At 49.8% G+C, this 16,409-nt stretch overlaps 1 protein-coding gene and 1 pseudogene across 1 annotated transcript in view; both read right to left on the bottom strand.

Annotated features, from left to right (window-relative positions):
* LOC118639337 (leukocyte immunoglobulin-like receptor subfamily A member 2) overlaps positions 1-7,888 on the bottom strand; it is a 462,866-nt gene extending 454,978 nt beyond the window's left edge. Inside the window, exon 1 of the mRNA XM_036275708.1 lies at positions 7,287-7,888. The gene's annotated coding sequence lies outside the window, so the exon portion shown is untranslated. The remainder of the gene's footprint in view (positions 1-7,286) is intronic.
* A 3,897-nt stretch (positions 7,889-11,785) lies between these two features.
* LOC118639331 lies at positions 11,786-16,409 on the bottom strand (annotated as a pseudogene).

Genomic DNA, 16,409 nt, shown 5'->3' with positions numbered 1-16,409 from the left:
AGTTGCACGCACTGACCTTTCTGGGAACATTCTTACTAAGAACAGCACGTGAACAGACAAGGGACTGTGTTATTCAGATAAAGGGTTCAAGGAAAGAATGAGGAACAAAGTCCACTAAAGCTGCTAAGTAAGCAGGGCAGGTTGCCAAACTTTTGCCTTTAAAAATAAACGGCTGCAAGCACTCGGGGCTGCAGCCATGTCCTGTCTGTGTGTGTCTTGTGTTCTGTGTTCATTCCCTTCTTCAACTTATAAAGCAACCGCTACAAGTGGCACCAAATGTGGGGCAGCTACGGGAGAAGGGAACCAGAGCCGGACGCTCTTGGGTAGTTAGCGATGACCCACAGAGGACCTCCGGAATCAATGGAGAATTAACCATGACGAATTCCTCATCTCTTGAACAAGAGTATTGTAAGTTAATTCGGGGACTACTACGTTCTACGGGTATAGAAGTGAAAGAGCAACTATGGACTAGACTGTTTGTTCCTGTAAACGATACATGTTATCGGTGTCATTGTCAGCAAACGGTACAATTAAATTCTGGAGCGTGGCAACAGGTTGTCAAGGCGTTACGCACCGCTCATCAGCAAGGTCGAACTGTGGGTTTAAAGCTGTGGTGACTCTGCAATGCTATTAGGCAGGCTTTGCAATGGTTAGAAACAGATCCTGAGAAAGGGGAGGAAGAGCCGAACAAAGGAAATAGAGGTCAGAAAGAATGAGAGGAGAGAGTCTATGCTGAGGTTCCTCCCCTAGATAACGCCTCCGATAAGGAGTCTCTGGGACAGGAGGAGAATCAAATGCAGGAGTTGATTGATCTAATGAAGAAGTTTTGGGGACAATTTCGGGCTCACCTCTCAGCTCCTTTGCTACCTCAAGCGTTTCCCATGTCTCTGCTCCCTCCTCCTCCTCCACCCAGATACCGTGATGCATTTGCCATACCTGGGGTAGGCCATAAATGGGATGATAATGACTTTCCTTTGCCTTCTTTGTTTGACACTAAAAAGGAAAAGGGACCCCCCCAAGGCCTCCTGCACTGCCTGAGGATCCTTTTTCAGTCTTTCTCTTCACTAGGCAAAGCTTTGCCCCTAATGCTCAATTTCAACAACATCCAATGAGCAAAGGCCTGGCTCACAAGTGACCTCAGCAGAGCAACTTTTAACAGTGAAAGATTTGAGAGCAACAACTAGAGGTCGTGCTGCTGCTGACCTTGCAATCAGTCAAACATATACCCTCTCCCCTGGAAGGGGAATTTATAAACTGTCTACTGGCATTTATGGTCCTATTCCTGCTCACACTGTGGGGCTTATTATCAGCCAAAGCAGCTCCACCATGAAAGGGTTACTTATCCAGCTAGGAGTTATAGATATTGTTTGTGCTGGAAAAATTTTAATTATGGCTCGAGTGTTAACCACTCTGACCGTCCATGAGGGTGATCGCATTGCTCAGCTATTATTACTCCCATATGCTTCTTTTCCTCCCATCAAGCTGATGCGAGGATTTGGGATTACAGGGGAAAAGGTTTTCTGGGAAACGTTCATCAACGATGCTCGTCCTGCCTTGAGATTAAAAATAAATCCGCGATCTTTTGAAGGTTTATGGACACCGGGGCTGACATATCAGTAATTAGTTCTGCCCTTTGGCCTCCTGAGTGGCCAACAAAACAAGTAGATACAACATTATCTGGGTTAGGAAAAGCAACTGAAATTCGACGGAGCCTGACTCCTTTAATTGGTGAGGGACCTGAAGACCAGAGGCTACTGTTTCTTTTTACATGGGGGATATTAGTACTAACCTTTTGGGAGGAGCGTTCCTTAGTATCCCTTGCCTTTCCCCCCAGGTTAAGAACATGATGTTCAAAATGGGATATAACCCTCTTCCATCTCAGACTTTAAACGTGTAGCCACTGCTCCCCATAAGCCCCGCGCTTTAGCCCTGGAATGGCTTACGCAGACACCAGTATGGATTGAGCAATGGCCATTACCAAAAGAAAAATTAGGGGCTTTAAAGACTCTAATAGAAGAGCAATTAGAAGCAGGCCATATCGAGCCCTCTACTTCACCCTGGAATTCTCCAGTGTTCATGATTAAGAAGAAAAATGGCAAATGGAGGTTTTCAATTGACCTTCGAGAAATTAATAAATAGATTAAACCTATGGGGTACTTCAACCAGGCCCGCCCTCAACTGCTATGATCCCTATAGGGTGGTCTTTCCTAGTTATAGACTTGAAAGACTGCTTTTTGACTATTCCCTTACGGGAACAAGATAAGGAAAAACTTTCCTTCACCATACCTGAATATAATAATGGAAGACCCACTGAACGATACCAGTGGAGGGTCCTCAAGGAATGTTAAATAGCCCTACCATGTGTCAGGAATTTGTAGATAGAGCCCTATAACCTTTGTGGGAAAAGTATCTATCATCTCTCCTTCTTTATCATTATATGGATGATATTCTTTTGGCAGCACCTACTAAAATGATTTCCAAAAACTATTGGGAGACATCAATGGGCTTCGACCTTCTCTAGGAATTCCTACGTATGCTTTGGAGAATCTATTGGCAACCTTAGAGGGAAATTCACCTCGGGGTAGCCCTCGAACTCTTACACCAGAGGCTGAATTCTAATTACAACCAGTAGAACAGTGAATCTCCGAAGCCGCTATTCAATACTATGATCCCTCCAAACCTCTTCATTTATACATTTTTCATACACCTCATTCCCCCTCTGCCTGCCTTGGACAGGAGGAAGATATTTTAGAATGGCTATTTCTCCCTAACAAACTGACCACAAATATTGACAAAATAGCGGCCTTGATTACTAAAGGACGACATCGATGCCGGCAAATCTCGGGTTTTGATCCTGACGAGATCACGACTCAATTAACTAATAAACAAATTTTGCAAAGTCTTGAATTTAATAAGACATGGCAGATTGCTTAAGCAGATTATATAGGACAATTTGAAAATCATTATCCTGCCTTTAAATAGTTTATGTTCTTAAAAACTACTCATGTACTGCCTTTTTTTTCTTTTTTATTAATTAATTTTTGTTACAGATGTTTGTCCTTTCCCCCCCACTGATTCCCCCCTTTCTCTCCCTCCCCACTCTGTCCCCAGTTTGTTGTCCATGTCCATTGTTCATGCATACATGCATATAAGTTCTGTGGTTTATCTCTCCCCCACCATCCCCTCTTCAGGGAATTGTCAGTCTGTACCCCACCTCCACATCTCTGGAACTACCCCATTCCTCAGACTGTTATGTTCATTATATTCCACAAATAAGTGAGATCATATGATACTTGTCTTTCTCTGTTTGGCTTGCCTCACTCAGGATGATACTTTCCAGGTCCCTCCATGTCATCTCAAAGGATAAGAGATCTTTCTTTCTTACAGCTGCATAGTACTCCATTGTGTATATGTACCACAGCTTTATTATCCATTCGTCTACTGGTGGACACTTGGGCTGTTTCCAGATCTTAGCTATTGTAAATAGTGCTGCTACAAACATGAGGGTACATATATTCTTCCTGATTGGTGTTTAAGGCTTCTTAGGGTATATTCCTAGAAGCGGGATCACTGGGTCAAATGGAAGTTCAATTTTTAATTTTTTTTTGAGGTAACACCATATTGTTTTCCATAGTGGCTGCACCAGTCTGCATTCCCATCAGCAGTGCACTAGAGTCCCCTTTTCTCCACACCCTCGCCAACACTTGTTGTTTGAGGATTTGTTGATGGCGGCCATTCTGACAGGTGTGAGGTGAGACCTCTTTGTTGTTTTGATTTGCATCTCTCTGATGATTAGTGATGATGAGCATTTATTCATGTACTGCCTTTTAACGCTGTCATCCCTCAACCGGTACAAGGGTTGACATTTTTACTGATACCTCTAGTAATGGTAAGGTAGGATATTGGTCTACTGAGTATCAACAAATCATGAATTCTCCTTATTCCTCTGTACAACAAAGAGAGTTAGATGCTAATCTCTTAATGCTACAATTGGCCTAATGACAGATTGAACATTATCAGTGATTCTCAATATGCTGTCTTAACTGTTTCTTTAATTTCCCAGGTTTATTTATCACCTCATCAGAGAGCCTTTACAGAAACTCTTCCTTGACCTTTGTTTTATCTCACAGAATACAGCCTATTTACATCACTCATATTCAATCACACTCTAATTTACCTGGACCGTTAGCCCTAGGCAATCAGGCTATTGATTCCCTACTGATTGCCAACATCCAGAAAGCCTTCCATGAGCACGCCCCACATCATACCAATGCACTTGGCTTACAGAAACGTTACTCCATTTCCCAAAAACAGGCGAGGGCTATTGTTCTCCAGTGCACGCGATATGCTCCTCTCAATGCACCCTCTTCACCTCCAGGATGTCATCCTAGGGGCTTATCCAGTAATCCGATATGGCAAATGGTTGTTACGTACTATGCTCCCTTTGGGAAACTTGAATATATCCATCACACTTTTGACACTGCCTCTCATTTCCAATGGGCAACACCCCTAAATTCTGAAAAGGCGGATGCTGTTATCACTCATTTGTGGCAATGTTTTGCTGTCATGGGGCTGCCACAAGTCCTGAAAATGGATAATACCCCAGCATACGTATCTAAAATACTGCAGAATGTTTCCACCTCTTATTCCGTTGGCCATATCACTGGCATTTCTTTAAACAGCCAGGGACAGGGTATCATCGAACGGGCTAATTGCACTTTGAAGCTACAATGACAAAAACAAAAAGGGGGAGATGGAATAGAATCTCCTCAAAGACAAATATAAAAAGTCTTATTTACCCTTAGTTTTTTGAATCAATGGCAACCCGTGACCAGTCTGCTGCTGTAACTCATTTAAGTAGTTCACCGAAAGCTTTGGATCTCCTACTCCGGGATATTACTGTGCTGTCACTAGAGAAAGGAGTCCTCCAATGGAGACGAGGATTTGCTTATGTTTCCACAGGTAACAGAGGTGAACAGCTACCTGGGGCTGCACAGGGTCAGACAGAGGACAAGGAGCCAGCAAAGGGACCACAGAGAAGGAGTCATGAGGTCACAGAGCTATACACCCAGCCTGCTCCCAGATGGGCCACTAACATAGGGGTGGGGTGAGGTGCCAGGTCATCCAGTGTGGATTTCAGTCCTTCTCACGCCTGACCCTCACACCCTCCCAGCCTAATCCTCCCCCATCATCTCCTCAAATCCCTCTACCCCCCTCCCTTAGGGCAACAGTCTATTTCTCTCACAGAGGGGCTCTTCCTGGGCGTCCACAGCTGGGATGGAGCTGGGGGAGGAGACTGGAGTTAGGAGCAGAGCAGGGCCATGGGCAGTGGGCTCTGGGGTTTTCGAGACAGGAATAACCTGATCTGCAGGCCTCTGTTTTTCGGCTCTGGGTTTTCAGCCCCTGTAGGAGGTTAGAGGTCAGCCCCACTCTGGGCTGGTCAAGAAAGACAGGCTCAGACCTGGGAGGGTAGAAATATAAACCCCTCCGATGCAGTACCAGGGAAAAGAAGGAAACCTTAACACACACTGTGCGTATCTTTCGCAGATCATGAGATTGAAAACGATGAAAGATTAATTAATCTGTATATCTGTGCGGACATGGAGTGTTTTCTCTTTCGATGTCCTGATGTGAGATTCTGGAGAAATCTTTTTTTTTTCTCAGCTGACCTTCCCCATCGATTAGGTTTTCCTGTGGCAGGTACTCTGAGTTCCTCCTTCTGAGACCTAGTCACCCCATTCTCTGCTCACAAGACATCCTGCCTTTGCTCTGGTGCTGGTGTCGGAGAAGGGGGAAGAGGAGGAGAAAGAGCAGCAAAATGAGGGCCATAGAGACCCCAATCAGGATGGATAGGTACCACGGGAGACCTTGGACATAAGTCACATCATGAATGAGCCAATGATGTCATTTACTGAGCACCTACTGTGTGTGAGGCACATGCAGGAGTCTGTCAATCACCCTCTCCCTGCACAAAGTCATGCACCAAGAATGGCTGACCCACCACCCAGGTCACTGAGGCTCGGAGAGGTGAGTCATGTGCTCCAGGTCACCCAGCCTGGATGGGGCAGGGCTGGGGCTGGAACCCAGGACTGTGGGTGCCCTGTGCTCTCCTCATGCTGCCCCAGATAAATGTGAACTTTGTGCTCTGGGCTTCTCATCTGAAGAGGTCTATCCGTATTTTATCTGAGCTGAGAGTCCTTCCTTATTCCCCACCCCCAGCACAGCAGGGACACAAGACCAATAGGGGTGTGGGGTGGAATTCGTTTCTCTCCCAGAATCTATGTCCACCCTGCAGGACCTGGACATCCCCTTGGGAAGGTGGGGCTGGGCTGGGGCTCTGCCTTCCTGAGCTCTGCGGGCCCCCTTATGTCACCTGATCTGACAGCAGCCTGTGAGCAGGAGGGGACCAGGGATGGACAGACATGACCCAACACTCAGGGAAGGGAAGGGACCACCTGACCCCCCGGAGGAGCAGCAGAGCTGGGAACTGAACCAGGTCTGACTCCAGCCCTCTCTCCTCTGAGCTGAGCCTGGGCTGAGGGAAAGGACCTGGATGCCCCAGACCCTTGTCCTGCCTGCCCCTCCCTGTGCATGTCACCATCACTGCTGCAGAGCAGACAGTCCCCACACCATGTCCTGGGTGTCTCTGTGAGGTCCCCTCCCCCAGGAGGTCAGAACCAGAACTGAAAGGAAATCTAAGCTCTGGGCCATGAATCTCTCCTTTTACACTTGGGGACCCTGAGGACCAGACAGGGGAAGGGCGCATCCAAGTCAGCATGTCTGAGGGGCCTGAACCCCTCATGACAAAACCCTTATCAACCATGGGGTGAAGAGTGAACCCTCAGAGACTCTGGAGCCCTGTGGTTCCCCTGAAATCCCTCCCCAACTCCCAGCCCCTGGGGGAATCACAGATCCTGGCTCAGCCCAGATGGTAGGTTTAGAGAGGGGCCCTGGTAGGAATCAGAGGCTGGGTCCTAAGACATTCCCACCCCCAGGTTCTAGCTCTCAGTCCTCCATGTGCCCATCTGTCAGACAGGTCTGCTGTCTTCCTTCCCCAGCTATGCCCGAGGAGCTGTGCCTTGTTCCCAGAAAGTAGTGGGACCTGGGACACCTGGGGACAGACTCACCTGCCTGCACTCTGGTCCTCAGGCCCACGCTCAGCCCTGGAAGAGAGTCCCTGTGAGAGGTTCGTCCTGACCCCTGACAGGAACCCTCCTTCCTGTGAGCCTGCTGAGATTCAGGAACTTCTGACAGAACAGGGCTTCCCCTCCCCCATCACATCTCACCCAGGCAGAGCAGGGCGGCGAGTGTGGGGGTCATGACGTCCTGTCCCTCTGGGGTCAGCTGTGCAGATGGAAGGGACCACGGAGCCAGAAGGATGCCAGACAAACCACCGACTGTGGTCATTTGTAGGTCGCTCATGCTGGTCACGGGTTGTCACATCGGCAGCCTTCAGGTGAGAGAACAGCCTCTCTTCTTCGGCCTGGCTCGCACTTTTATGATAAAGCAGCAAATAGACACATAGCTTTCTGAAGATGCCCCTTGCGAGTGAGGTGACCCAGGGCACGTCCTTCCTTCTCAGAGCCTCCTCCATGGGGTCCCCTGCATCTTCAGCCCGTCCATCACCCCTCCCTGCGGGGTCCTCACCATGGACTCAAATCCCTGCAGATGCTTCAGGAAGACGTGGGTTCCTGTGGCGGGCAGAGCTCAGAGCAGCAGAGACACGTTCACCCTGGAACTGAGCAGGGCAGGCGAGTGTCCCTCTGACAATCAGCACAGAGGAGAAATGCAGGGAAATGAGGAAATGAAAGACAACCCTCTGTGGCCCAGAGTGGGAGGTGTCTATCCACGCCCTCCATTAACTTCTTCTTTTCCTGGAACAGCATCCACCCCAGTTTCCTGGGGGTAAGGTCGCGACTCGTTCTTCCTCCACGGTTCCCTGTTCCGAAGCAGAGCTGTGCCCCCCTCCTCTGGACCTCTCTTTGGCTTCAGGGGTCAGTGAGGGGCTTGGTGTTCTCATGTTGGGAACACGGCTGATATTTAAATATTTTACGATCCTTCCTTGTCTGTGTGACCTTGAGCAGCGATGTCCAATCTCTGAGGTTCACGTTTCTCAGGTGTAGCAGGTTGTCATGAACCCCAGTCCTCAGCATGTGGTGGGATCTGTGGTGTCCAGGACAAGGGAGGGCAAAATCCTTGCTAATTTCCAGACCTGATTAAGTTGTGTGAGATGAGACATACAAGATCGATGTATTTTACATCACAATCAGATTAGACAACAGATGTATCCACTCAAGATCTCAAATCCATCCCTACCACTGGAAAATGCTGTTTATAATATTTCTAGAACATGTAGCGGTCATTGGTGGAAGTAGGATTCTTGGGGTGCTGCTGGAGCAGGATATCTGGAGGTCCCCAAGGGAGGAGGATAAGGTATTACAGAAAGGTTTATTTCTGTGGAATGACACCCCTGAGTCTCCAGGCTCCCTCTCCCGCCTGCCTGTCAAGGAAGAGGTCCCATTTTGCTTCCAGCAGGGTTGAGATCGCAGCCAGCGTCCAGACGTCCCACTCCGTGTCTCCACTGTCCACTGTAGCATCAGGCCAGCTTGACTTGTGTTTCCAGCTGCAGTCCATCTGTGCTTTGAGTGTGGGGTCAGCAGGGTCCGCCTCACAAAGGGAACACAGGCAGGAGGAGCAAAGCCAAAGGACCCAGAGACCCCAGAGAGGGAATTGCATTGTCTAGGGGAATATGTATTCCCAAGTTTTCACGGGCTTCCATTGGCTGTGCCCAGTAAGGCCAAGGACCTCTGTTCCCAGATTCGACTCACAGCAAACACCTTCTCTGCCACTCCAACGTGACAGTGAGTGAGCCCACCTCACACTCCGACGAGACCCTCCCCCACTGGGTAGTCTGCAGGAGGACCAGTTCCCAGGGGAGAGCAAAACCGCAGCTTCCTGGTGAAGCTGCCCAGAGGGTGTGCCCGTAATGTCTGGCTTCCCCCTCTGGCTCCTTTCCCATTATTAATAACTAGTTCATTTCAACGGTATCATAGTCACAGTCAATACAGACAAAAAGAAATGAAAGTTCTCCAAATTGAGAGGAAACCAAACAAATAAAATAGGTCAAAGGGGAGCCCTGGCCCATTTGGCTCAGGAGTTAGAGTGTTGGCCCGTGGACCAAAGAGTCATGGGTTCGATTCCAATCAAGGTCATGTATCTCAATTGTTGTTTCTCCCTGGCCCTGGTCACATTCTTGTAGAACGCAATCAATCGATGAATCTCTCACACTGACATTTCTCTCTCTCTCTCTCTCTCTCTCTCTCTCTCTCTCTCTCTCTCTCTCTCTCCCCCCACTCTATCTGAAGATAAATGGAAAAATATCCTTGGGTGAGGATTGAAAGAAAAAAGAGGTCAAAAAGAGTGACCATGAGTGCCAGCCAGTGGCCATCTGAGTGGAGTTTTACACCTCTGTGTGGACAACAGAGGGACCCCACCTCCCAAGCAGGGAAGGAATTTGAGACAAGGTATTTAAACAGGACTGCCCCCTCTCTCATGTTGGGAATGGGCCTTGGAGTATCTCCATCCACTGAACCCACCCACGATCAGCACTGAGCTGTGTGTGTGTGTGTGTGTGTGTGTGTGTGTGTGTGTGTGAGAGAGAGAGAGAGAGAGAGAGAGAGAGAGAGAGAGAGAAAATTCAATCGGTCTAGTGCAACATGGGTATTTGTCCAGGTGGGAGTGTCAAGCACACGTAGGAGCCATCCCTATCGGGAACATCACAGTCAGATGCCGCATTTGGAGAGCGAATGCTGCACCTCTGCATCTCCTTCAGACCACGACATCAAAAACCCTTCGGAGAATCGGGCATGTGGGAAATGGGAGCACAACAGGAATGGATATCAACGAGTGCTCCTACTTACAACAAATACTGCTAACAAACCTACCCACAGAGTCCTTAGTGGGGGTAATCACATCTGAGAAAACAGAATACTAAGAATACAGGAAACTTACTTTAATTGTTTTTCCTTGAATTTTAGAGAGAAAAGAAAGGAGAGAAACAGAGATATAAAAACACTAATGAGAGAGAACATCGATTGGCTGCCTCCTACATGGTACCCACTGGATATTGGGCCTATATCCTGGGCATGTGCCCTGACTGCAAATCAAACCAGCAACGTCTTGGTGCATGGGTCAACACTCAACCACGGAGCCACAGAAAACTTATTTTAATTTAAGGCTGTTGAAATGTCTTAGAATATGAAGGATAAATTTGAATTATTACAACAGTCACAGGGCTTATATTTATAAAGGCGGAGAGAATTTTATAAATGAATTACACAAATATCATAGAAAAAAGTAATAAAGATAAAAACATAATTTGATGTAACAGTCTCAAAATAGTTCTTCACCACAGAGAAGACACAGCTGAAGACACAGCAATGCATCCGATGACAACACCGAGGAAAGTTTGTAGGAGACAATACAGAGAGACTGGAATTAGAAAATTTGGATACGTGGAGAACAGAGAAAGGGAGACCAATGGATGTTGTGATTTTCAGGAGGCAATCACTGAGGATGATGACTACCAACAGTCCCAGGGGCCAAGGATTGAAAATTTTGCAGAGAAACAGAGGGAACAGGAAGTGTTAGGAACATGAACATATAAATGAAATGTGTGTCTTGATATCTATGGCAAGTGGAGGAAATTGATAGGAGCTGACTTTCAAACACAAAACAACACTAAAGACAAGAGGAAATGCACTCGTGAATGTAATTGTGAGTGAAGAGGGAAAAAGCCCTCAGGAAGAGGACTCAATGTGAGCTTGCTCTAGACCATGCCCTTGACCCTGTTCAGGCACACTATTTGTACTCCTTCCTAGACTCTCAGGATCCCCACCACACTTGCAACCAAAGGAGCCGTGGGAAGTGGCAGCCTGTCCAGGCGAATCCCCTGAACCAGCCTCCAAGGACCCCTTTCCCTCTGAATTCCCAGGGAGCAAAGCAGACCCACCTTGGCTCCCCGCATTCCTACAAAGATTCTAGGGAGCCAAAGCAGAGCACCACCCAGGCTGTCTTCTGCTGCTGCTTCTAACCGATGTCCTCCCCTTGCTTCCCGGTCCCCAGATTTCACAAACGTACTCTCACAATCACCGGGACTCATATTGTGAAGTGTCTCCTACACAAAGTCCAGAACCCACACACGACAGGCCAGATTGAGGCAGACACAGTCCAGGCTGGTCCCTGTCTGGTAACAACATGAACACCTTGAAGTTGGCCATAAAGGAACCATATATACCAGAGAAATGCAAATGCCAAGAACCGGGGTTGTGCTCATTAACTTTATTGGGGTGCCATTGCATAATAGACTTCTACAGGTGTGAGGTGTACACTCTATAACACACATCGGTACACTGCATGGTATTTAGAACAATGGGTTTCAGAGGCAGCACAGCCCAGCGGAGCCCTTCAAACAGTAAAGTCTTGATTCCAAGAGATCAGATTTCTGAGGAAAGTACACAGGGTGCATCTGAGGGAAAGCAAAGGGTGGGTGGAGTTCAGAGAGGGCTCTAAACCATGATTATGATTTATCTCCTGTGGGATAGATCTTGCTTATACACCTATAGATTGATTAGAATGGATGGCTCTGAACTGAGCAGATGGAAATTCTGTAGGTCCATCAAAGTTTGTGTGATTAGAAGTCATGGAAAACCTATTCCATGAAGGTGTAGGAGGTGTGGACCCAAATCAGCCAAGTGAGACAAATGTCCATTCTCTCATAAGGGGGAAAGTCAGGACCCATCAGTGGACTCAGCAATGGTGGGGAAGGAAGTGTACACAGTTTAAAGGAAAAGGTACCAGACATTCTCCCTGCACGTGGACAATGACTGCTCCCCCTGCAGTGAGCTGCACACAGGTCACACCGCATAGGTCCCAGATTCTCTTCCAGAGCCTTCTGGGCACATGAGATTCATTTCCAAGGCGACCCTCTATGAAGGTGCGTTGTTTCCTCTGGTGTTTATACCCCAGTCGCCTGGTGGGTCCTTGTCTGGCTGTTTCGAGCCTCAAACAGCAGCACCCCGAGCACCACCAGGACCAAGCCGGCCACAACCAACCGGATGAGGTTCTCCACTGTGTAGTCTAGGGGGTGGGAGGCTGGGAATTGTGAACAAAGAGGTCAAAGAGGTCAGGGCAGGCATAAGTCATCCCAGAGTACTGGATGTCCACCCAGGTCACCCACAAAACCTTGAAAGGTCACAAGCATCTGCATCGACCCACATAAATGTGACTTTGAAGTGTCCTGTGATGGGCTGATGGTGCCGATGCTCCTGAGAACCACAAAGAAGTGGGGCTGTGTGAGGGGTTGATGCCACTTACACCTGTGGTCCCCAGAACCCTCCCACTTCTCATGACGTGTCTGCTACCAGTCCCTCAGGAACCCTTTCTCTGCTAGAGAAGGACCCTGTCAGTTGTCACAGGTTCTTTCCGACTCCTGTGCCTTTGGAGATTAGACTGCGGAACACAGCTTGGTTTTGCTAGAGAATTCAGGATTGGTGAGAAATACGGTCTCTCATAGCAGAAAATAAAGAGTTCTTGAAATGTCTCAGCTCATTATGGGATACTGAACTACAGAAGCTAAGCCTTCTGGATAGGAGAGTTTATGATTTTACAACAGCTGAGGACCTAGCATCCATGGGTTGATCTCAAATGTACATACATGCACATATGTAGGACTTGAACAATTCTTGAGCTATAACTAGGGGCAATTTTATGAACAAAATTTCAAAATGTGCCTGAAGTTAAAAATGAACCCTCTGAGGCTTTTTTTATACAAAACTTCATACAAACAAAAAGTTATTCTTCATAATAAATGTATAAATGTAATATAGTCTCAACTAAAATAAGAGTAGAATACATGTTTTAAAGTCTGGAATGACTGTAACTTAAATTTATGTACACAAGTATTGCCTAAAATTCTCAGTAAAAGAGCTATAATAGAGAGGGATGTGCAAAAAATGCAGGGGGCAGAGCTTAACTTCTCACACAATCTCTGCAGGACCCCGAGTTCCCTATGATCTGAGCCTGATCTCCCCGAGTCTCAGGTGAGCACCTAGTGCATGGAGGCCTCCAGGTGAACACAAGAGAAACAGTTTTCTCTACAGTACAGTGTCCAGGGGAACTCCAACATCACCCACAGCAGGTCCTTCTTGGGATGGGGGTCCCAGGTATGGGAGGTGACCCTGTTTCCTCCCCTACAGGAGACGACCCTTCTCTGTGGACTGTCCAGTGCTCACGTTATTGCCCCCACGTCAGACCTTCCTGGGGATGAGCCCAGAGAAGACGTCAGAGCTCAGACAGCACAGGACCAGGGCTGCTCCCCTGAGACCTGGAGCTCTGGGCAGAGAACCTGGACCTAAATCATGACCTCAGGGAGCACGAAGACCCCCTGCCAGCAAATTTCACACATACACCGTACGTCAAAGTTGGGGGAGAGGGGTGCGGGTTGTCTTCTTCTTATGTGAGCCTGGCTTCTCCTGGGCCCCATATCTTCCTCTGCCATGAGCACCCCTCCCATCATCTGCCTCACTTACCCCTGCAGTCCTGACTCCGTCGGGGAAGAGAAAACCCTCCGAGGCTCTGGAGTCCACGGACTTCCCTGAAATTTCTCCCTGCCTGCTAGCCCCCTGGGACACAATCCTGCCCTGTGTGTCTGGGGGGCATTAGATTCTCTGAGGGACTAGAACCACCCTGGGGTGCCTGTGCTTCCTCTGAGCAATGAGGACCTAATGTTTCATCATCTATGGAAATGGGCCCTGTGGGGGAGCAACTGGGGTTCCAGAGGGACCGGGGGGGGGAGATAGAAGGGCTGAGAGTCTGGGGCTCACTCAGAATCCACCTACATCTGCTTTGTGGCTCCCTGACACCATCCCACTATTCACCTGGCACCTTCTGGACCCCACTGAGTGGGGGTTTCTGAACAGGGCTAGGAGGGGCTCTGAGGAGCAGATGTCTCCTGGGTGACCGCACCTAGAGCCCTCATTCCCTTTCAGCTCTAATTCTTCTGGTGAAAGAACCCTGAGTCAACAGCACAGAAAGACAGAGCCTGGGACCCCTCACCTGAGACCCGCAGCTCCAGGGGCTCACTGGGCTGTGACAGCAGGTAGGGGGCGGTGCTGAGTGAGCTGTAGCACCTGTAGGTGCCCCCGTGGGCGGAGGTCACAGGACTCATGGAGAACTCTGCCTGGTACTGATGAGCTCGGTGCTTTGATTAAAGACACAGAAGGGGATCGGCTGTCCCCTCCTTGGACAGAAGGAAAGTGTCCTTCAGGGTCTGTGACTGACACAGCAAAGTCACCTTCTGTCCTGAAATTATCGTGGTGCCCGGCTGCACCGAGAGGGAGGGTCTGTCAGAGAGCTGTCCTAGAGAGAGGGAGGGTGGATGAGGGCTGGCTGCCTGCCCACCTTGTTCGGACCTGAGGGTCACCAGGCCTCTCTCCTAGGACCCTCCTGTCTGTCTCTGTTCTCTCTGAGTCTCCCCTCTCCCCTCACACTCCATCTCTCTGTCTCTCTCCCTCCCTGGGCCCTGCACTTTCATTCTGGCCATGACCACCTGTGACCCCCAGCAGGACCGATGCAGAGTCTGGTCCCTAAATGAACCCCTGACTCCTCACCTGTCACCAGGATGTCCAGGGGGTCACTGGGTGCCGACCACTTGGAGGAGAGATTGTGTCCACCGTAGCATCTGTACCGGCCCCCATGGGAGGTGCTCACAGTGTCCAGGGGGAAGTAGGCAAGAGAGAGTCCAGCCTGGGGCTGCAGGACAATGCTCTGGGGGAGGTCCTGTCCACCCTCCTTGGACAGAGCGAATCTGTCATAGCCGACATCAGAGCGACACTGGAGGGTCAGGTTCTGTCCAGAGGCCACGATGGGGCCCTGCTGGGCCGGGAGGGAGGGCTTCCCAGACACACCTGAGAGACCAGACGTGAGTACAGGGGCTGCTCCTCCAGTAACCCCTTCTCCTGGCCTGGCCCGGGTCTCACTGTCTCTCTGTGTCTCTGCCCAGGAGGCCCTGTGCTCCCCTGACCCCACCTCTCACTGGGGGCTCCCCTCCCAGCAGAGATTCCAAAACACTGCCTGATGCCTCAATCCATGGAAGGGAAAATAATGGGACTCACCTGGGACCAGGAGCTCCAGGGGGTCACTGGGCTGTGACCACACTTGGGGGCTGTTCCTGTAAGAGCCATAGCATCTGAACGTCCACCTCTGGCTGGGGGTCACGGGGCCCACAGGGAACAGGGCCTGGGACTGTGCTGTGGTGTGTCGTTGTGAGTCCAGGGTCCAGGAGAGCCTGCGTTCTCCTTCCTTAGTCAGGATGAACCTGTCAAATCCCAGCCCTGAGCCACACTGGAGGGTCACGTTCCCTTCTGAGGTCACGACAGGACTGGGCAGGGCTGAGAGGCTGGGTTTGCGGTAGAATTCTAGGAGGGGAGGAGATAGCATGTTAAATGGGCTCACACCTTCCTCTGTACCCCAGGGCTGGGCTGTGAGAGGGCAGAGGCCCTGAGAGAAGCCCCCTTCCTGAGGGCAGAGCCTGAAGCTGGGACCCGTGAGTGTCCCCTCACCTGTCACCACCACCTTCAATGGCTTACTGGGCTCTGACCAGCCAGAGGTGCTGAGGTAGACACAGGTATATATGCCTGCATGTTGATCTGTCATGTATGTTACGGAGAACTTGGCCTTGTCTTTAAGCTCCAGTGGGTACTGCCCATTCCATGTCCCTGATAATCCAGACTTATGTAGACGAAACTCCTTGACCCCCAGGGTGGCCTGACACCAGATGGTCACAGGTGTCCCCCAGGGGTTCACAGAGCCTGGCTCCGCCCAGAGGGTCGGTTTCAGGAGAGTCCCTGGAAGGAAACCAGAGGCTGGGTCAGAAGACATCCCCACCCCCAGTTCCAGCTCTCAGCCCCAAACCTCCCACATGTCCACATCCATTAACCAGAACTGCAATTCTCCACCCCCAGCTGCCCAGGGTGTGGCCCCATGTCCCCAGTGACGGGTGGACCAGGGACAAGGGGACACTCACCTGCCTGCACTGGGGTCCTCAGGCCCACACTCAGTCCTGGAGGAGAGTTGGTGTGAGAAATTTGGCCTTGAATGTGGAGCACAATCTTTTTTCCTGAGAGCCTCCCAAGCCCTGGGGTCCCTCCCTGACCAGGGCCTGAGGGTGGGGTGGGGTCCTTCCCAGGCCAGGGCTCCCCTCCCCTCTGCACATCTCACCAAGCCAGACCAAGGCTGTGAAGGTGCTGGTCATTGCGTCTCCTCTCTGTTCCTGGCTGTGCAGATGGAGGGGACTGCAGTGCCCTCAGCAGAGACAGACACAGAGGGTGTGGCCATCAGACACTGGCCCT

Source organism: Molossus molossus, unplaced genomic scaffold (assembly GCF_014108415.1).
Source record: "Molossus molossus isolate mMolMol1 unplaced genomic scaffold, mMolMol1.p scaffold_m16_p_21, whole genome shotgun sequence".
Lineage (NCBI taxonomy): Eukaryota > Metazoa > Chordata > Mammalia > Chiroptera > Molossidae > Molossus > Molossus molossus.
Note: the sequence above shows the minus strand (reverse complement) of the source record. Positions and strands in the feature narration are given on the sequence as shown.